At 40.8% G+C, this 22500-nt stretch overlaps 1 protein-coding gene across 9 annotated transcripts in view; it reads right to left on the bottom strand.

The window, feature by feature from the left end:
• LOC113806055 (proton channel OtopLc) overlaps positions 1-22500 on the bottom strand; it is a 368606-nt gene that overhangs the window by 338576 nt on the left and 7530 nt on the right. The window contains exon 1 of one of the 9 annotated variants that reach the window (XM_070142537.1): positions 12087-12180. The exons of the other annotated variants lie outside the window; for them this stretch is intronic. The gene's annotated coding sequence lies outside the window, so the exon portion shown is untranslated. Of the gene's footprint in view, positions 1-12086; positions 12181-22500 lie in introns of those variants that run through there. 9 annotated transcript variants of the gene reach the window in all.

The following is a 22500-nucleotide window of genomic DNA, read 5'->3' as shown; positions in this document are numbered from 1 at the left end:
CCCCCTCCCCCTAACCCCTTTCCCCCTTCGCCATCTTATCCGCAATTCACTCGAACGTATCCCATTTTATCCCCATTTTCAACGGTGTGGTTTAATCACTTACCCCCCCCCTCCTCCCCCTTTCTTCATCCTCTCTCCTCCTTATTCTCTCCTATTTTTTTGTAATTTTCGTTTTTTTTTTTTTTTTTCGAAGCGACTGTTGTTTAAAGTACCTGCTGACTTCCTTCGTCAATGCGAAGTTCAGGCTGTCTTTCGTCTGGTCTTTACTTACTTATCTGTCTGCCTGTCTGTCTGTCTGTCCCTTTCTCTCACTATCTTTATCATTTTCTATTTCCCTCTCCCTCTGACTTTTCCTTTCCCTTTCATTCTACCTACCCCTCTTCCTCTCCCTCCCCATATCCACTCTCCCTCGTTCTATCTACCCCTCTTCCTCTCCCTCCCCATATCCACTCTTCCTCGTTCTACCTACCCCTCTTCCCCTCCCTTCCCATATCCACTCTCCCTCTATCTATCTATCTATCTATCATTCTCAAACTATTTCGAGTAAACATACAAAAGAGAATGAAGGAAAGAGAGACAGAGAACAATCTCACGGTAACGAATGAATATCATGATGACGGAGAATAATCCAGGCGGCTTGTTAACGTCCTCGGCCAAATGAGAAACTCTGGCATGGGAAGATTGTCTTAAATCATAGACGCAGATTCTCTCTCTGATATTCACTCTCTCTCTCTCTCTCTCTCTCTCTCTCTCTCTCTCTTTCTCTCTCTCTTTCTCTCTCTCTCTCTCTCTCTCTCTCTCTCTCTCTCTCTCATGCACATATATAGAACCTTTGATAATTTATAACACACGCCCACACACATGTTAAGAGAGAGAGAGAGAGAGAGAGAGAGAGGAGAGAGAGAGAGAGAGAGAGAGGAGAGAGAGAGAGAGAGAGAGATAGAGAGAAGAGAGATGAGAGAGAGAGAGAGAGGGAGAGAGGGAGAGAGGGAGAGAGATGAGAGAGAGAGTGAGAGAAGGGAGATTAAAATATAGGACATAATTGAAGCCATAGATCGACAGATATACAGACAATTAACCAGATAGATAGATGGAGAGATAAACAGATAGATCGATAACTACAGAAATAGGAAGATTGGAAGAGAGAGAGAAAGAGAGAAGAAAGAGAGAGAGAGAGAGAGAGAGAGAGAAAGAGAGAGAGAGAGAGAGAGAGAGAGAGAGAGAGAGAGAGAGAGAGAGAGAGAGAGAGAGAGAGAGAGAGAGAGATGCAAAAAACACCCTAAAGCCGATACAAGAAAACAACACCAGAGCAGATAGAATAGACTCCATACAAAACGCGAAAAGACAAACAAGGAAAGGGGCGAAGATATAATAAAAACAAAGCCGGAAGTTAGAGGGAAAAGAAATCATAAAAGATCTGTTATCAAAAAGGTTTATCAGATGAGACGCAAACGAGCCACACTAAAAGGGAAAGAGAGGAAAAGTGTAAACGAGGGAATGAGGTCATAATTTCAAAGATTCGTTGCGAGTCAATTCATGAAAAAGCGGAAATATTTTAAATTCTATTTGCAATGTTAAATTTTAAATCGTTACTTCCGGTTAAAGTCATTATGCCTGTAACCTTTGCTCAGATTCTCCCTTTGATGAACAGATAATCTTCATATTAATTACAGCTAAAATGCGAAAAACAAAACATTAAAATAAACACCCTTATCCCATTAGCCACCGGTTGTTTACACTCCAAACACTTGGGCGGCGATCTGTTATTTTATTTTGTCTCTTCCTCTCACTTTCCTCCCCGCCTTCTCCCTTCCCTTCTCTCTTTCTCTTATCATATACATGAATAGACAGATATATATATAGATGTGTGTTGAAGTGGGATCTTCGGTAAGTCTTTCTAAAAAGCAGCATATTGCACTCTGGCTGGCGAGCAGCACCGGCGGGCACGAAAAATAAAACGGCGCGTAAAATGATTTCCGATACCTCGTAAAGAGGACGGTGACCCCATTGCCTTTCTTTTTCTCTCTTTATCTGTCTTTCTGTAATACATGTATGCACAAACAAACAAACACACACACACGCATACGCACACACACACACACACACACACACACACACACACACACACACACACACACACACACACACACACACAAACACACACACACGCACACACACACACACACGCTCACAAACACACACACCCACAAACACACATCCCCACAAACACACACACACTAACACACGGGCACACGGTTCTTTTCCGAACCGAAATGCACACACAGGATGTAAACGTTACTCCGACGACTGAAAATATACATTTGTCGCGGGTACATTTCTTGTCCATTTTCTTGTCACCTGTACCCGCCCGACTGCCAGCCAGAGCCACACGATCACTTAAATAACCGAAACCTGACGCAGCGTAGCGCCTCGCGTTGCAGAAATAGACTACATATTTCGGTCTATTTTCCTTCGTTTATCCGATGGAGCCATAAGTCATCCGGGCAGAAATTCCTCTCGGCAAAGGATCCGGTGGAGAATGTGGCGCGGCGGAGCGGTAACCTTGACCCGTCCAATCTCTGGAGCGCCCGCGGAATTTAAAACGGCCCCGCGGCATTCCCGTCCACAATTTCCGGGCGACACGGCGCTTGCGGGGAAGGGGGGGGGGGCGAGGGGGAAGGGGAGAAGGAGCGATTAAACCATAACTGGGTTGGCTTTGAATCAAATCCTCTTTACGAGACCTCACACGCCGGGTTGGATTCTTTTTATGAGGCATTGGCCGGGGGATCCGACCGGCTCGATGCTCGTTTGTTTTCGGCGGGCGACACCAGCAAGGCGCCATTTACACTCTATCGGCGCTTCGCCTTGCCTTCTGCGCCGAAAATGGGCCTGAAATCGCAGTGACACGAATCTAAATAAGACTCGAAATTTGAATTCTGAAAACAAATGGCTTTCTGCAGATGCGGAACTGAGACCTGATCACGTGACGGAAAAGTGGACAATAAAAATAAGTGATTAATATCACACTCGACCTGTTGCGTCTGATCTAATAGCTGAGATCAAAGCCTCTTCCCTTGTCTGGCAGTCGGAGAAAATGTGGATAATTATATTTGCTCTCATTCACTTGATATCTATATTAGTTTATTCTTATATATATATATATATATATATATATATATATATATATATATCAATCTACCTATTTATTTAGATAAAGATACAGACAAATCTAGATATAGAGACTAATAGAAAGATGGATTAATAGATTGATATCCAGACATACATACAGATAAATAAAGAGATAGGCAGATATAGATAGATAGAGAGATTGATGGATTAATGAATTAGACAGACATACAGACTGATAGATACATAGAAAGATCAATACTGATATAGATATAGAGATAAACAGATACACATATAAAGATACAGTTATAGATGCAGATATAGAAATAAATGCATATATAATCAGATAAATGCAATAAATAAGTCAATAGAAGGCATGTCATTAGAATAATTCCAGCGCATCCAGACGGAGCAGTACCACCCAAAAAAAATAATAATAAATAATAAATAAATGAACAAATAAAAAACAATAAATAAATAAACAAACCAGAGCAGCACCACAAAACAATCAAAAATAATAAAAAATAAAAAATAACTAACTAAAAAAATAAACCAAATACCCTAAGGAAATAAAAAGCCAAGGGTATCATTCTCGAAGGATTTCCTATCCGGCCGCCCTCCGCCCGAACCCCGCCCACGGAAGGCACTCCAATTACACAAAACCCATTAGTGAAAAAGGAAGGACCGAGGCAGCGTCGAGTCGGGCCAGAGTTACGACCCGCATCTGAAAACACAAGCTTTTTCCCTCATTATAGAGGACGGAAAAGTGGCGCCTTTACTCTGTCTCTGTCTCTCTCTTTCTTTCAGTCTTTTTTTCTCTCTGTCTCCCTCTCTCTTTCATTCTCTTTCTCTTTCTCTGTCTCTGTCTCTTTTTCTTTATCTGTTTCCTCTCCTCTCTCTCTCTCTCTCTCTCTCTCTCTCTCTCTCTCTCTCTCTCTCTCTCTCTCTCTCTCTCTCTCTCTCTCTCCCTCCCTCTCTCTCGAGGTAGAGGACTGAAATTATTGAATTTTGATTTCAGAAGGTCTTTGTATAGATGTGGTGACAAAATATCGCGATGGACAGTATTCACAGACATTAAAATGTATATCTTTTCTCCAAAGATTTCTTCTCGAAACATCTATCTACAGTATGACGAGACCTTCAAAAAACCTCCATCCATAAAGTCGAAATTTCGCTATAATCAGTATTGCCAAACGCAAGAAAATGTGCCTCCCCTTTCCACAATGTCGAAATTTCGTCATGTCTGCCTCATGTCTTCCTCAAGGGTCGTGTCTGGGAAGAACCATGAGGAAGTGGACAAGAAAATGCGCGGCTTAATTCCGAATCCACGTGATGGCTGTTGGACAATAAACAGCATTACTCGCTAAGGCGTGAGCAGATAGTTGCCCTCCTCGCATAGCTGATTCAGTTGATATCTCCTCACTACTTATCTTTACAATCCCCTAAGAATGTTAAAGATATAAATCCTTATGATAATGATAATGATGATGATAACAGCTTTTTGGTGACAATCAGTATTCACATTTTTATCTTATGGTTGTGATATGAAGTAATAGTGATGATAGAAATGATAACTGTAAAAGTAAGAGTAATGACGTTGATAATGGTAATGATGATGGTAATTATGATGGTGACGAGGATATAATAATGATAACGATAATAATAATGATATTATTAATAATAATAATAATAATAATAATAATAATAATAATAATAACAATAATGATGATGATGATAATAATAATAATAATAATAATAATAATAATAATAATAATAATAACAACAACAACAATCAATGATAATAATAATAGTAATAATACTAATAATAGAAATAATAATAATAATAATAATAATAATAATAATAATAACAACAACAACAATCAATGATAATAACAACAATAATAATAATATCAATAATAATAATAACAACGATAACAACAACAACAATAACAGCAACAGCCATAACGACCCAAATGAGCCAATAACCAAACGATATTCAAACACCACGATCTCGCCGCCCTTCTATTTTCCCCCAGCGGTAAATTTCGGCTCTAAGGCCCCCGCTCGCCACGCATTCAGATCACGTCGAAATGTGAATTCGGACGCAAAAAAAAAAAAAAAAAAAAAAAAAAAAAAAAAAAAAAATTGGATCAGAGTATTTAATTATTATTCCGGCGGCTCGGGAAATTCATTAATATTTCAATTAACAGGGCAGGTATGGCTGTTAATTAGATAAATTCATATTTCTGTCGTTTTAAGCCGGATAAAAAAAGGTTGGGGGTCATTTCGTTATCCGTTATGTCCAGATCGTCTGAGGTGACATTTATTACAGTAGAAAGGTAGCGAAATGTTTTTTTTTTTTCATTATTATTATTCATCAGTCTGAAATTCTGTAAAATGCAACTCGTACTTTCACGGAAATATGCTAAACCTCCAGATTTACCTATTCTGTACATTATATAAGCAGCACAAACGACTCAGTAATTCATTATATAACACAGTTATTTAGGACACATTCCGGTAACAGTTAATTACACACTGCATAAAAAACAGACCCGTAATAAAACCGTAATTCTTTTATTTCATTTCTGTCGGCGAGTTATCTAAGAAAAAAGGGCAAAACAGTTAATCAGATCAACAGTATCATAAAAAGAGGTAACTAAAGCCAAAGCCATTAGGATTCTCTTGGCAATCGGTCAATCCACAAAAAAAGAAAAATAATCGAAAACCGTTAAAAAAAGAAAAACAAAATCCGCCTTTCGTTAGGTTAACAAAAATGGCCGTCAGATTATTCCCGCAAAAACCCTCTACATTCGCCGAAAATGCTGTCTGAAATGGCAACGCTGCAATACTCGATGTCGCTGTGATTGAAGGTATGAAAACATCGTTACCAGCACGGCGGCGGACCTATGCTTGTTAGAGACACGATGCCAATTACTCGTTTGTGCTGTTACGGTTATTGTGAAAGATGGGCGGCCGTAAGGGCTATTTTCCTTCTCCACACTTTCCCTTCAAAGGCAATTTGGATGTCTGATTTCGGATAAGGCAGGGCGGGCTGTTGGATAAATAAGGCGAAATTTTATTCGCTCTTTGACACTGCCGCCCTTTTCTTCTGCCTCTGTCAGAAAGATACATTGTCTGTATGTGTGTCTGTCACTGTCTGTCTACCTCTGATTACCTTTGCCTATGTCTCTCTGTCTGTCTGCCTCTCTCTCCCTCCCACCCTCTCTCTCTCTTTATCTACTATCTCTCTCTCCCCCCCCCTCTCTCTCTACCTCCCCCTCTCTCCATTTCCCTCCCTCTCTCTCTCTCAGTCTCTACAATTACGCACATCCATATCTTTCTACCCTCTCCCTATCTCTCATTTTTCTTACGCTACTCCTCTTTCCCAACCTCAAGAAAATATTCTTCGCGGACTACCTGTTGCCTCCCGTTAAAAGGAAATAGCGCGGCATAAAATAACGGAAACAGTCGGGCATAGATTTCCGGTTGACAAAAATGTCTCTGTGATTATTCCTTTTACTAATAGAACTTATGAATGCCTGTGATTGTCGGTATAACCTTCTTATTGACATGAGGATAAGGAATTTGGAAATTAATTAAATAGAACCAATACACACATATATACACGTATATACATGTGTGTATTATTTATATATATATATATATATATATATATATATTATATATATATATTATATATATACATATATATACATATATATATTATATATATATATTATATATATATTATATATATATTATATATATATATATTATTTATATATCATATATACATATATGCATACATGTATATATGCATACATATATATATATGCATATATATATATATATATATATATATATATATATATATATATATATACATATACATATATATATATGCATATATATATATAATATATATATATATACACACATATATATATATATATATATATATATATATATATATATATATATACAATATATAGACTGATAGATAGAGATAGATAGATAGAGATAGAGGAGGAAGAGAGGGAGACAGAGAGAGAGATAAACAGATAGGAGAGAGAGAGAGAGAATGAAGACAAACATCAATAACGAAGAAAGCGAGCGAGAGACACCATCTTGCAAGCATGGCCCCTCCATTTCGTCGCCGACATGCTAAACGTGCAAAAATCAGCAAAACCACAGCATCAGAATGCAATATGGCGGCCCGACTCGCTGCAGAACCGCCGGAGGAAAGTCTGGGTTATAACCTCTCTCTGGCCGCTCTGTTATTGCCATGTTGTTCCATATATTTGCATATCTGTAACATGGGGGATGAGACTAGTCCATGAAGTTGGAGAGTCATACATGTTGGCCTATTCATGTGACCTGCCTAAATGTTCGACGCACCGGGTCTTCCGCATCTGGGTGTGCATTCGCTAAACCTCTTTCGTGGCGCCACTATTCATTAATTTGATTTCATTTCTAGTGTGTGTTTGAGAATTTTATTTCGGAGGTGAGGATGATCTTAAAATGAGCGTTAGTATTTCCGATGATATATGCAAACGTCTCTCTCTGAACCTTATGATTTTTACGGTAGCTCTTATAATTCCCCCTAAAAAATACAATTTCTAATAAATACAGAAATACATAGATACATAAATAGTAAAATAAATCCATGGATAAGATAATACTACTGCTGCTACTCCTACTGATAATATCCTATTAATAATAATAAAATGCAATATGACGGAATATACAGAAATACAATACAAAAACACTGTTTCAGAGACCAAATCCATCAAATCAATCTATCAGCTTTAGCGTTATTTCCCCCAAACGAGACACGGTTTCCAAGCCGCCTGAAGCGTTCCTCCGAAGACAGGCCGCGCTGATCTCGTGAGCAATGCAGCTTCCAAAACATCCCTCTGCAGATACATGCTCCCCCCACCCCCCTTTTCCCTTCCTCCCCCCCTCCCCCCATTTCTCCTCTTTCCACCTCCCTCCTTCTTCCTCCCCCCTTCCCCCTTCCCTCTCCCTCCTTCCTCATCCCCCTCCCCCTTCCCCCAAACCTCTCCCCCACTCCCCGACCAAGGCCATGCGGTACATCACCTGCAACTGCGGCTCAGGTGTCTGGGTATAAATGTGCGTCTCGCGTAGATCAGTGCCAGTTTCTGTGTATATATATACAGGTTTTTTTGGTATTGTGAAATATTACACACACACACACACACACACACACACACACACACACACACACACACACACACACACACACACATATATATATATATATATATATATATATATATATATATATATATATATATATATATATATATATATATATATAAATGTATATGTATATATGAATTTGAATGCATAAACACACAGGCAATATATATATATATATATATATATATATATATATATATATATATATATATATATATATATATATGTATATATATATATATGTATATATATATATATGTATATATATATATATATGTATGTACATATATGTATGCATATATACATACATATATATACATAAATAAATAAATAAATATATATATATATATATATATATAAATCTATCTATCTATCTATCTATCTATATCTATTTATACATACAAATGTGTGTGTGTGTTTATGCATACTTACACATACATACATAGACACACACACACACACACACACACATATATACATACATACATACATACATATATATATATATATATATATATATATATATATATATATATATATATATTGCCTGTGTGTTTATGCATTCAAATTTATATATACATATACATTTATATATATATATATATATATATATATATATATATATATATATATATATATATATATGTGTGTGTGTGTGTGTGTGTGTGTGTGTGTGTGTGTGTGTGTGTGTGTGTGTGTGTGTGTGTGTGTGTGTGTGAATGTATGTATTCGTATACATACATACATACATACATACATATATATATATATATATATATATATATATATATATATATATATATACATGGTATCCAAAAATATAAGAACAACCGCTTCCATTGTTCCCGCGCGTCCGAGTGCATCTGAGCCCAAGGGTCAGCCCGGACGCCTACACAGCAACCCTACAAATCAGTCAAACCAAACCTACAACTCTCATGGTTAGGAACACGGGAGCGGCGGGCGGGAGATGGATCAACATCAACTTACCCGTTGCGACTGCGGGCGGGCGGGAATGGGCGTGGGCGGCCAGGTTGCAGACCTTGTGTGGGGGAGAGGGAAGGGGGAAGGTAGGCCTACATAGCGGATGACCGGTGTGGGAAATTCCGGAAATTGCGCTTCGGAGGTGGAAGAATTCGCTATATCGGGGGGGGGATGAGAACCACGTTGGCGCAAGGAGCGAAATACGTATTTTTACGGTAGAGCGAAACGGAGAAGAGGTTTCGAGTCGTTGGGTCGAATGGAGGTAAAGCGAGAAGTTATGGATAAGGATATAAACATAGATGGATAAATATCACTGCTTTGTTAAAGTGAACGAAGCATAAAAGATACTGATTGTAAAGTAGTACCAATGGTAATGATAACAATGATAGATTTATGCAATAATAACAATAATAATAATAATAATGATAATGAAAATAACGATAATATTAATAATATCAATTTGACTTTGATCATGATATTTATGATGACAATAATAGTAATAATGATGATAATAACAATAATAGTAATAAGATGGGTATGAATAGAAATAATTATAAAAGTGATTATGACATTGAGAATGATAATAATAATAATAGTAATAATAATAATAATAATAATAATAATAATAATAATAATAATAATAATAATAATAATAATAATAATAATAATAACAATAACAATAATAATAATGGTAATAACGTCATCAACAACAACAATAATAAAAAAACAAATGTAATGAGAATACCATTAATAATAAAAGTGACAAACCTGAGAACCACGAATGGTGACTCAGATTATTAATCATTATCAGTTCATCAGTTGCCACGAGCAGGCTGTTGCGAGGAAGAGACGAATAGAAAACGGGAATACAACAATGTATATGAGTGGATAGAGAGAAAAAATAATGAAAGTGACGAAGAAAAGACATATAGAAGAGATTAATGGCAACTGAAAAGAAAGTAAGAATAGGATTATGTAATTAAACAAAATACAAGAAAGAGAGAAAGAAGGAGAAAGGGGGAGACAGAGAGAGAAATAAAAAAAAGCCACTTCCTCATTTCTATCCTGTGTAATTCCTTCATTCTTTCATAATTCCATGCGCGCTCCAAAATGTTTTTTCGTATTATTGTTTCCCCTTCATTTCCCTACTTTCTACTACTTATCTTACTATCTTCTTTAACTCGCTTCCTCTTGATTTGATTTTTCCATCCCAAATATTTTTTCCCTCCTACTGTTTCTCTTATTTTTATCATCCTTTTCCTTTTTCTTTGATGCATTCTTTCCCGAAACCTTTCCCCCCCCCCCTCCCCTTCCCCCTCCCCTTTATACCGACAAGAGAATCAACAGGTGAGTTGTTGACTGCTGCGGGGGAGGGGGGAGGGGTGGGGGAGGGGCAAGTGAAAGCAGAAACTATCGACAATTTCCCTTCCTCTTTTCCTCCTTCCTCTGCCTTGGCAAAAGAAGAACCAGAAGAAAGGAGAAGACAAATGAGGCGCGAGAGTGAGCAGGAAGAATAAACATCCTCGAAAAATCAAACCCACAGCCTCTCCCGTTTTCTTCGAAGACACGGGAAACTGAAATGTAAATTATAGCATTTTTTTTCCCCACCGAAGCGCACACAATCCAGTCGGTTTTTGTCTGTTCATTCGTGTGTTAATAAATCTCCTCGTGCCTCTGAAGTTGCAATTGGGTGCGTGCAGCTGCAATGCGTCTGTTCCTGTTTACGTCTGTCTGTTTACTCAATGTCATTCGATAATTCTGCCCGTCTGATTGTGTATTTGCACGCCTACCCGTTCTAAGGTTTCTGTGTTTGTTTGTCTTTATTAATATCTATTCTGATTTCTTTTCTTCGTCTGGTATGTCTCTTCGCGTTCGTGTCTGTCTGTCCAATCAAATCCATTCGAAAATTTAGTTATTCTATTAGTATGCCTATACGTTTCAGTGTTTCCGCTATATTTGTTTGTTTGACTAATAATACCTCTCTCTCTTTCTCTCTGTTCATATCTGTCCAGTTAGAGTAATTCGATAATTCTCCCAGCGTGATTGTCTGTATGTCTACCGTTTCAGTGTTTCTTCTCTGACTTTGATTTCATCTTCTTTGACCCTACCTCCCTTTCTCTAGTTGTCTGCCTGTCACCAGCTATGTCAGTCTGTCTGTTAAACCGTATATTTGTCTGTCTCCGGACGTTCTTATTCACGCCCACTTTGCCTGTGATCTCTTCTCGTCACCCGGCGCATTGCGAGAGTCTTCTTAAAGTGAAATACTGAAAGACATCCACCTGCATTTTCCTTCTTTCTTTTCTTTGAAAATCACCCCCGTCCTTTTGCGAACACACACACACACAATATATATATATATATATATATATATATATATATATATATATATATAGATAGATAGATAGATAGATAGATATAGATAAGAACTTTCGTGCCTTTGATTGATTTTTTTGGTATATTTTTACGTTGCGACTTTTTTGTGCACTGATCCTTTTTCGTCGGTCAATTTCACTAGATTCGGATGTTCTTTTACTGTTCTTCTTCCTACCTGCTTTCACTATTTAAATTTCCTTGTCATCACCTTCCACCTCTCAAACGTCACCCTTTCTCCCTCTCTCTTTCTCTCTCTTAATTTTCCTAATCATTATCACCTCCATTCACGAATTTGAAAAGAAAAGAAATATATATGTATCATCTCTTCTTCGCCTCTTTCTTCCACCCTTTCTTTCTAAACACACTTTCCGGATTCTCACCTCCTCCTTCTTCTCCTTCGTCACCGAGTCAAGTCCTCGCACTTCCAACGTCACTGTGTCACCAGCATCACCACCTCCCAACGCGGCACGGTGAGGGGCACTGACTGCCGCCACGCTCATACTTTGGCATCAGCTGGCGCCGGCACCCACAAGAAAACGTCCCTTGCCCCCATACCACTCCCCCTTCCCTTTCCCCTTCCCCCCTTCCCCCTCGTCCCTCTCCCATTCCCCCCTGCCTTCATTCTGACTCATTCTGTCATTCTCACTCCTGACGCGGCCCAGACTCTCTTTCCGTCACTCATATACCCTCCAGACTTGACATGCCCTTCGCATACCCTCGCTCCTGCACCTTACATACCAATATATTACACTTGACATGCCCACTAATGCCTCTAAACGTATGCCTCCTTGTAGCTTGGGTTCTCTTCGTAGCGGTTCCCATACCCTCCTTATGCCTGCTGCATTTACACATACAAGCGCGCGCACATACACACACACACACACACACGCTTAATTCATATTCCGCCTATCCCATTGCGGTTTTTGTTTGCTTGTTTTTTCGATTCTTTATTCGCCTTCGCTTTTCTTCCTTCCTCAGAGAGGACAGGCAAACAGACACAGAGACACGGACAGACAGACAGAAACACAAATAGAAAGACAGACAGAGATAAACATAGACAGACATACATATCGACGGAAAGAAAGACACAAATAAGACAGACAGAGATAAGCAGAGAAAGGAGGAGAAAGGGAGGGACGCAGAAAGATACCAAATTAAGGAATACCAACGTTGATTTGGACGCAGGGAAAGGTATTCATAATTTTACGATGGTGTACGTCCCAGGCAAGAGCATGTAGGCTTGTTTATAAACACATCTCCCAGTGAGTTTAATTTCGGCTGAGGAGAGGCATGAGTGAGAGGCCATGATGATAGTGAGAATAAGTGTTATCTTCTATGGTAAAGTACTGTGGTGATGATCATGATAATGACGATGATGATGATGATGATGATGATGACGATGATGATGATGATGATGACGATGATGATGATGGTGATGATAATGATGACGATGACGATGGTTTGGGTGGTGGTAATGATGATGATGATGATGATGATAACGATGGCGATGGTGGTGATAGTGATAATGGTGAAGGTGATGATGAAGAGGAGGAGGAAGAGGACGGTGATATTAATGACATCAAATTAACACCATTTAGGTCCATTTCTAAAAAAACAGCATCTCACCTGCTTCGGTACTTCCCTGTGTCTCCGTCTTTGTCTGTCTGTTCCTCCACTAATCTATTTCCCCTCCCGTGCCCTCCCCAGCCGCCTCTCTATCCCCGGGGCTAATCTCACCCGTAGATCTCCCTCTGCCAACGCGAGCAGTGGCGGCCGCTCTTCCTCTGGCCAAATCTACCGCCACTTCCCGTGTCGCCCAGCCGCCCACGTTGCGCCCATAACTCACGCCCACGCCGCCTCCTCGCTCCCATAGATAGTCGAATCGGATTGTACCCTACTTGCCCCTCCCCTCCCTATCTCTTTTTTCCCTCCCATTTCTCCTCGTTCCCCTCCCTCTCCCCCGCCCCAACCCCCACCTTTCTCTCTACCCTATGTGTTGCAGTTACCGTTTTTTCTTTCTCTTTTTTCTAACTTTTTTGTGGGGTTTGGGTTGTCTTTTGAGAGAGGTTGATTATCATTAAGATGTACGAAGGCGGTGCAGATACATGTTTAGTTATTAATATAGAATAGTATTTATTCATCTGATAAACATAGCATACTCATCGCAAAACCGTGGTCTTCTTGCAGTGCAAACTACATTGCAAATTAACACTTTGTTCTGCCTCGTGATACACGAAAAATGCTCATTCTAATTATGATAAATTAAAATGCCTCTTAAAATTGTTTCTCTCCGCCATCAACACGCTTGTTCCCTCTTTCTTTTGTGACGGAGAATGAAAAGTCCATTTTTATACCCGCTGAACTTAATTTGAATAATGCATCTACTAGGGTTGATGTAGCATTAAGGATGAACTCAAGCAAGTGCACCATGCGGACATCCTCGATCCACAGAAAACGGGACGTGCGCCTCGCATTTGTGAATCGTATGCCTTTTAATTTGCCATAGGGCAGCGATGCGACTTATTACACGCTTTAAAAAAAGGAAAATGAATTACAGTGCGCTCTATGTCATATGTTTTGCCGTTTATAAGTACTACCCTTGCACCCTCACTCTTCCCGTCAGTGTTGCCAGACCGCTCCATACATCATCGAGTATGTGTGTTTTGTGCGGGTTGCATTCACAGCTGTCAACGTGTTGATACACTCGGCGCTATGGAGAGAGATGGGAAAAAAATATACAGAGAGAAGGGAGAGAGGAAGGGAGAGGAGGAGGGGGGTGATATATATATATATATATATATATATATATATATATATATATATATATATATATATATATATACATATATATACATATATATACATATATATATCCATATATATATATATATATATATATATATATATATATATATATATAAATTCATATGCATATATATATATATATATATATATATATATATATATATATGGAGAAAAAGAAAGAAAAGAGAAAGAGAGAGGGGGAGGGGGAGAAGAGGAGAGAGAGGAGAGATAGATAGAGAGATAGAGAGAGAGAGAGAGAGAGAGAGAGAGAGAGAGAGAGAGAGAGAGAGAGAGAGAGAGAGAGAGAGAGAGAGAGAGAGAGAGAGAGAGAGAGAGAGAGAAAGAGAACCTAAAATTGCACACCAGAAAAATCATGACACGATGGGTAATAACAAGGCTTAAATTATTGCAAAGTTGTTGATTGGTTGTGCATTCACTTTTTTGTTTGTTTTTTCTTCTTTTACAATATCCAATCCAATACTGTAAAAAAATGAAAGGCCGAATGCTATTGTTTGCTCGCATGATTAATGATACGCGTATCTGAATATTCATTTTTGAGAGAAAATTGATATTCTGGGAGTCTAAGCAATAAAATAACCATTATAGTTTTATTTCATAGGTCCCTAAACCGGAAATGGAATCGTTGATTTTTGGGTCCGATTTTGTTAGTGGATAAAAGTCTGATCTTATTATGAAATCAAAACATAGTTAAGGAGAGTATAAATAATCGTGTCTTTCCTTTGAGAGTTTGTTCTTTTTTATTATCTGGTAATTTTTTATGTAAAGAATGCAGAAAAAAAATCCGATTTCTGTATCATCACACACAAAGGCGTTTTTTTATATTTCACGTTTTACGTACCGACAGTTCTGAACATTTCCCATTTCATAATATAATAAATAGTTTTTACTTATTCATTTCTTATCATTTCAACTTCCAAGAAAAATAATCCTTTTCCATTTTTCATATTATCGCACCCTTTCATATTTCATAATTTCTAATTTCATCACAACCATCCATGTCGTCTTTTTTTTCTCCCAACTTCGAACGCGGAGCAAATTGCCGCCGACTCGACACGCGGTGAAGATAACTTTAGACTAACCATGCTGAGGCGGAATCTCCTCGTTATGGGGGAAAAGGGGCGTGTTAACATTCTCACGGGCATTTTACACGAGATTGAAGTCAAAGCTAACTAGAAGTATTTTTTGTCTATGTTTTTCCTTCTGTCGGGCTGTCTGTCTGTCTGTCTCTCTCTCTCACTCACACACACGCACACACACACACAGTCTGTCTGTCTGTCTGTCTGTCTGTCTGTCTGTCTGTCTCTGTCTCTCTCTCTCTCACACACACACACACGCACACACACACAGACACACACAAACACACGCACTCCTAATCATACTTTCATTTATGTGGCCCTTTAGTTATGTTAATAATAACTATTATGATCATTGCTATAAAAACAAAAGTGATAAGAATAAAGCAGTAGCAAAAACGGTAAAAAAGAAAATATATGAGGATAAAAAATAGCAACAATAATAACAACACTAATAATCATTATCATCGACAAAAAGTAGTGATAGTCATAATGATTATTATCATTATTGTACACCACGTCTCTAATACATCCCTCTCTCTCTCTCTCTCTCTCTCTCTCTCTCTCTCTCTCTCTCTCTCTCTCTCTCTCTATATATATATATATATATATATATATATATATATATATATATATATCCCTCCTTCTACCTTCCTCACCTTCCCTTCCTACCTCCTTCTACCCTCTTTTCCTCTCCCCTTCCCTCCATTCCCTCCGTCCATCCATTCCTTCCATTCCCTCCTCCCTTCCTCCCTCCCTTCCCTTCTTTCCTCTCTCCCTCCCTGCCTCCTTCCTTCCCCTTCCCTTCCCTGCCTACCTCCCTTCTCCCATCTCTCCCTTCCCCCGCGCTTACTTCCTTCCTTCCCTTCTTCCATCTCTCTCTCCCTCCCTCCCACCCTCTCTTTTTCCCCATTCCCTCCCTCCCTCCCTTTTTCCCCCATTCCCTCCATCACTCCCTTTTTCCCTCATTACTTCCATCCCTCCCTTTTCCCCCATTCCCTCCCTCCCTCTCTTTTTTTCCCATTCCCTCCTTCCCTCCCTTTTTCCCTCTCCCACGTAACTTCGCGTCTAATCCCCACCACAAACACCCCCGCCTTCGACGCCGCGCCATTTCTCATCGCAAATTGGCGCAAAAAATAACCATCCCGTCGCACATTACCCGCCGGGAATTAATCGCTTAAATAAACGTTATTTTGGCGGTGAAGGAGCAGCGGTTTCCATACGCGAAACCTTCCCTCTTTCCCTCTCGTCTTATCTTTTTCTTATCTACTCTTTCTACTCTCTCTTTCTCTTTCCCACTCTCTCTCTTTCTTCTCATCTCTTCTCTCGCTTTTTTCTTCTCTCTTCTCTCTCTCTCTTTATTCTCTCAATCCCTCTCTCTCTTTCTTCTCATTTCTTCTCTCTTCCGCCTCTCTCTCTCTTTCTTCTCATCTCTTCTCTCTCTCTCTCTCTCTTTCTACTCATCTCTTCTATCTTTCTTCTAATCTCTTCTCTCTCTCTCTCTCACTAGAAGAAAGAGTGTATGGAGAAAGGAAAGGGGATGAAAGCTCGGATGATAAAAGAAGTTCACTGAGGATCCGCGCATAAAAAGCCGCTGATGTCCTTCGACGTGGGTGTTGGATTCCTATTTCGATCCTCGCCAACCTGTCGGATAAGTCCCTCTTCTCCTCTCCCTCTCCTTCTCCCTTTCTTTTTTTCCCTCTCCGCTTCCTTTTCTTCCTTACCCTCTTCCTCTTAATGCTTCTCTCCATCTCCTTCCATACCTCTCCCTCTCTAGATCTCCCCCCATCTACCGTTTCGTCGCTCTCTCTCTTCCTACCCTCTCCCTCTCTATCCCTTACCCATCTCCCTCTCCGTCCCTCTCCCTCTCCTTCTCCTCCTCTCTCTCCTCCTCCCCTTCTCCTCTCCCCCTTCCTATCCCCGCTTTATGGTTTCGACGGCTTTTATGAAAAAGATCTGTGGCTCCTTATCATAATGGGGAAAGATTATTGTCTGTACATACGCATTTCTGTGTGTGTGTGTGTGTGTGTGTGTGTGTGTGTGTGTGCTTTTCTGTGTGTGTGTTTGTTTGTTTGTTTGTTTGTGTGTGTGTGTGCGTGTTTGTGGTTGTGTGTGTGTGTGTGTGTGTGTGTGTGTGTGTGTGTGTGTGTGTGTGTGTGTGTGTGTGTGTGTGTGTGTGTGTGTGTGTGTGTGTGTGTGTGCGCGCGCGCGCGTGTTTGGGTATAAAAGTGTGTGTGTGTGTGGTTATGTGTGTTCATGTGTGTGCGCGAGTGCAGAGTTTCATTTTTCTCCGTCATATCATTTTCAAGTCCCACTCGATCTCATTAGACATGGCCCTACTCCCTGTTATCACTCCTTCACATTCTCTTACTTTCGAAAGTCAGGAGTGGGAGAGAAGCGCAGAAAAGTCCAATACACGTAAAGCTGAAAATTCATGACATAATCCCAGGAATGACGACCTTGTGGACCGTGCCATTGTGGTGTGGCGGTATTAAATCGCCCTCTTTTTCTCTCTCGCGGGATTAACACGAGATATTTCGGGGTAATCGTTATGCTATGTTGAGGGACATTACAAGTCTGTCTGTTTATCTGTCTGTCTGGCTATTTGTTTGTCTGTCTGTCTGACTATTTGTCTGTCTGTTTGTTTGTGTTTGCCTAAATCTGATCTTTGCTCCTTTTTATTCTCCTCTATTGTTTCTCTGTGACTGTATATCTCTTTTTGTGTTTATCTTTTAACCGTTTCTTCATTTGTTTTTTGTCCATGTATGTCAATCTCTCTCTCTCTCACTCTTCCTTTTCTATCTTTCCCACTTTCACTCTTTTTCTCTCTCTTCCACCTTTTTTCCTTTCCTCCCTCTTCCTAAATCAACAAGGGCTGTTTCCCCAAGATCAAAGCATTTGTCAAAATCCTCTCCTCCCTCGCTTCCTCTTCAAGAGCCGATGTCTCCCCCTCCCCCTCTCCCCTCCACCCCACTCCCTCTCCATCCCTATCTCTCCCCTCTTTTCCCATTCCGAAACTGCTGCCATCTTTGTGAGTGTTTTTTTTTCTCTCGCTTTTTCTTTTTCCACAGAGGGCAAAAATAGTTATCAAGTATGTACATGACGAGACAAGGCGGCGCCAATGCGAAGCGATGCAACATGCAGAGCAACGTTGCAGGAGGGACGCTTTGGTTCTGCTTTGCAACCCTCTCTCTCTCTCTCTCTCTCTCTCTCTCTCTCTCTCTCTCTCTCTCTCTCTCTCTCTCTCTCTCTCTCTCTCTCTCTCTCTCTCTCTCTCTCCTTCTGATGATGCAACTGAACTTGTGGTGTTGTTTTTGTTGATCATTTTTTTCTTATGAACTCTTTAAACGCCAATGGCTGACGGTCGCATTCCGTTTTCTCTTATGAATGACGTCATTGAGTAAATGGCAATTAGAGTTTTAAATTTCTGTGTTTTTTTTATGTGTATATTTTACTCAACAGTGACAAAGACGTCTTTGATCTTGTAAAAATTTAAACAAGAAGAGAAAAATCTGAGATTATTTGCACGTGTTGTGTATTTGTGTAAGTTTATAATCATAGATAAATATGGATGTAACATATCTGCTTGTGCACGCGCCATACACACGCTCGCAGTAAATGCAAACACACTGGGACTAAGATCGATAAGTAGCCAGATTGATAAATGGATAGATAGATAGATATAGACAGGTTAGAAAGGTAGGTGGACAAACAAACAAACAAAACAACAGAGAGTGAGAGGCAGATGCGAGGAAGGAAGATGGATAGATCCTCGTAGAAAGAGATAAATATACATATAGAGATAGATAATCCAACACACATACACATTCACACACACATATATATATTGATAGATAGATAGAGAGGGGGGGAAGAAAGGGAGAGGGAGAGAGAAAGAGAGGGAGAGGGAGAGAGAAAGAGAGGGAGGGGGAGAGAGAAAGAGAGGGAGAGGGAGAGAGGAAGAGAGAAAGAGAGAAAGAGAGGGAGAGAGGGAGAGAGGGAGGGAGGGAGAGAGGGAGAGAGGGAGAGGGGGAGAGAGAAAGAGAGGGAGAGGGGGAGAGAGAAAGAGAGAGAGGGAGAGAGAAAGAGAGGGAGAGGGAGAGAGAAAGAGAGGGAGAGGGAGAGAGAAAGGGGAGGGAGAGGAAGAGAGAAAGAGAGGGAGAGAAAGAGAGAAAGAGAGGGAGAGAGAGAGAGAGAGAGAGAGAGAGAGAGAGAGAGAGAGGGAGAGGGAGAGAGAAAGAGAGGGAGAGAAAGAGAGAAAAAGAGGGAGAGGGAGAGAGAGAGAGAGAGGGTGAGAGAGAAAAAAAAGAGAGAAGAGATAGAAAACCTCTCACGGGTTCTGACAGACGAAGTTTTCCCGCTGTTGACAGGCGGGAAAAGCGCCCCAAACATCCCAACCAGCGAGCGCCGCAGAGCAGAGCCAGACGATCGACAGCGCCGCAGACAGCACACTTTGAGGCGTGAAGGTGCTGGCGGCGCTGACTTCCAAATGACCTTAACAGCAGTATCGCGAGAGCCATCTAAGACGCCATTCTCCCGCCCTGTGCCCCGTCATGCATTGTAATGCCATGGGCCTTGGTGCCACATGGGTCCACTTATCTATGGCACCGAATCCATACATGAAACAGACCTCAAGTGCCAAGGAGAAACACAAATTTAAGACTCGGGCCGAAGTGCCATGTTCAACACGCAGACGGATATCCCCTTTCTTAGATTAGTGTGAGGAAACTGCTGTCATAAAGTGCCATGACACTTAGATTGTCTTTTTGTCGATGGAGAGGAACTGTCTGCCATATTCCGTCTGGATTTACATGTACTGTTATACAACGTCAATGGGAGCGGAGAGTATAGTTTCTGTTATCAACTTTTGAATGGCGTATATGAATTATAGTTGTTTATAACATACTGGAATGCAACTTTATGCAATACAGTGCTGAAGTTTTCGTCTCTGCTAAAATGAAAGCAGACTTTACTGTCGTACATCCATGCTGCAGTGTGAATGAGGCAGAGTTAACTTTTATCACTGGTGTTGTGCGCAGAATGGCACTGGATGAATAAATGGCAAATGAGAGGTAATGAAACTTTAAAGCACCCCTGTTCACCGTTACACCGACCGTTAATTCTGGTTTTGAAATTTATGAAAGTGATGCATTTTCCCGCGCAAAATTCGAATGTCGGTGAAAACGAGAATCAGATCCGATTATCCCTTTAATGATCAAAGCCTCATCGTCGTTTGGTTAATCTGCTCGTTGTCATGAATTGAAAAAAAAAAGGAAACTAAATGCCCTCGCGGTGTAGACTAAAAATATGTTGAAAATTCTATCAAAACACACATCTGCAGGCATTCTCAAACACTCGACCTCCAGCCCTGCGAGGATCCATAAATAACCGGAACACGTGATTTAAATATCTTCGCACCGAATGGGATCCTTCGATTTTCCGGGAGAAGCAATCTAAGGTTTCATAAAAGCGTCTAGACACACACAGCAGACAGGTTGTACACTTGGCGGAGGCACCGCCTTGAGGCAGCTAGTAAGAACACGCTGGCTGGCACTCCTCTTGCCCTCCCGGTCGAGGCCCAGTGCCAAGAACGGGGCTAGTCGTGTCCAGGGTCTGACCTGCTGTTTCTCCTCTTTCTTTGGCGAATATGAACTGGGTTTCGTGGGCGAAAAATCATAATTCCTTTTCGAATGCACTTAAAATGTCGATATCGTTGGCCTGGATGAAATGTCCAGCATCTGGCAAATTTGGAGTCGTGGTTGGAACGAGTGACAGCCGCGGCGTTATTATCGACAATTGCCAGACAAACATTTCAAAAGGTCATTACTCGGCGCGTTGTGATGAAAGGCGAATTGGAGGATATAATTAGCAAGACTAAGTGGCCGCCGCGAGGGAGCTTACCACTGCCGCAGTCGAGGGAGTAAATTCCGTTTTCTTTTCATTTTTGCCCAAAGTGGAGGGCAGATATCGCGGCTAAGTAATGCGGTCGAGGTGTTGGATACTGCAGCCGCACATGCTGCGAGCGAGGACAATTAAGACCTTAAGACGCCCGTCACGTGAGGTTGGTTGGCCGTTAGAGAAGGTGCCGAGGGATACGACCATGCTGCGCCGCCGCGTGTGCACCCGAACGTTATACTGTCGCGCGCTCTAGTTGGATTATCTGGCGCTGGCCTCACCTTGCGTCGTCCCTCGTTAGCCATCCAATGCCGTTCCGCGTCCCAGTGTTTGCACCTGTCGCACCTTCCGATCGCACGCGAGGCGTTGTGATTTGGCCGCCGGTCCCGTCGCCGAGGTTAAGCGCCCTTCCCTCCGGTTAACCTGTCGTTCGCCTTCTCTCACTGTCGCTTCGCTTTCGGGCATTATCGTACCTCGCCATGCGCACTTGGGAAATATCGTTTCATAAGTTGTTTTATTGTCCAAACGATAACTTTCTCGTTCCTTTTCTTCGCCGCCGTCAATGTGCAACAGTTTTGCAAGGCTTGTTGGGCTGCGGTGCAATAAAGCTGCCATTTCCACTATTTTATCATCGCTCCTTTATTTTAGTAGGGCAGAGTGTTAACACAAAAAAATCCATAAATGTGCATCACGTGGATTCGTGTTTGTTTGTTTTGACATTCGGCAAATCTTGAAGAAAAAGCCAGTGATACCACAGTAATACGAACCTTCGCGAGCCATTACGGCCGCATCATCGCTAAAACAAGTTTGTGACAGCAACCTAAGCCGGTCGAGTGTCAGATTTGCTCGAAAACTGATAAAAATGAGAAATATAAAGGGGATAAGAGAAAAAAATGTTTATATGTCTGTATGCCTACTGCCCCCCCCCCTCTCTCTCTCATACTCTCATCCCCCCCTCTGACATACTCTTTCTTTCTCTTTCTCTCTCTCTCTCCCTCAC

This window comes from Penaeus vannamei, chromosome 29 (assembly GCF_042767895.1).
Source record: "Penaeus vannamei isolate JL-2024 chromosome 29, ASM4276789v1, whole genome shotgun sequence".
NCBI classification, from domain to species: Eukaryota; Metazoa; Arthropoda; class Malacostraca; order Decapoda; family Penaeidae; genus Penaeus; species Penaeus vannamei.
The sequence above is the reverse complement of the archived record's forward strand: the minus strand, read 5'-3'. Positions and strand labels throughout refer to the sequence as shown.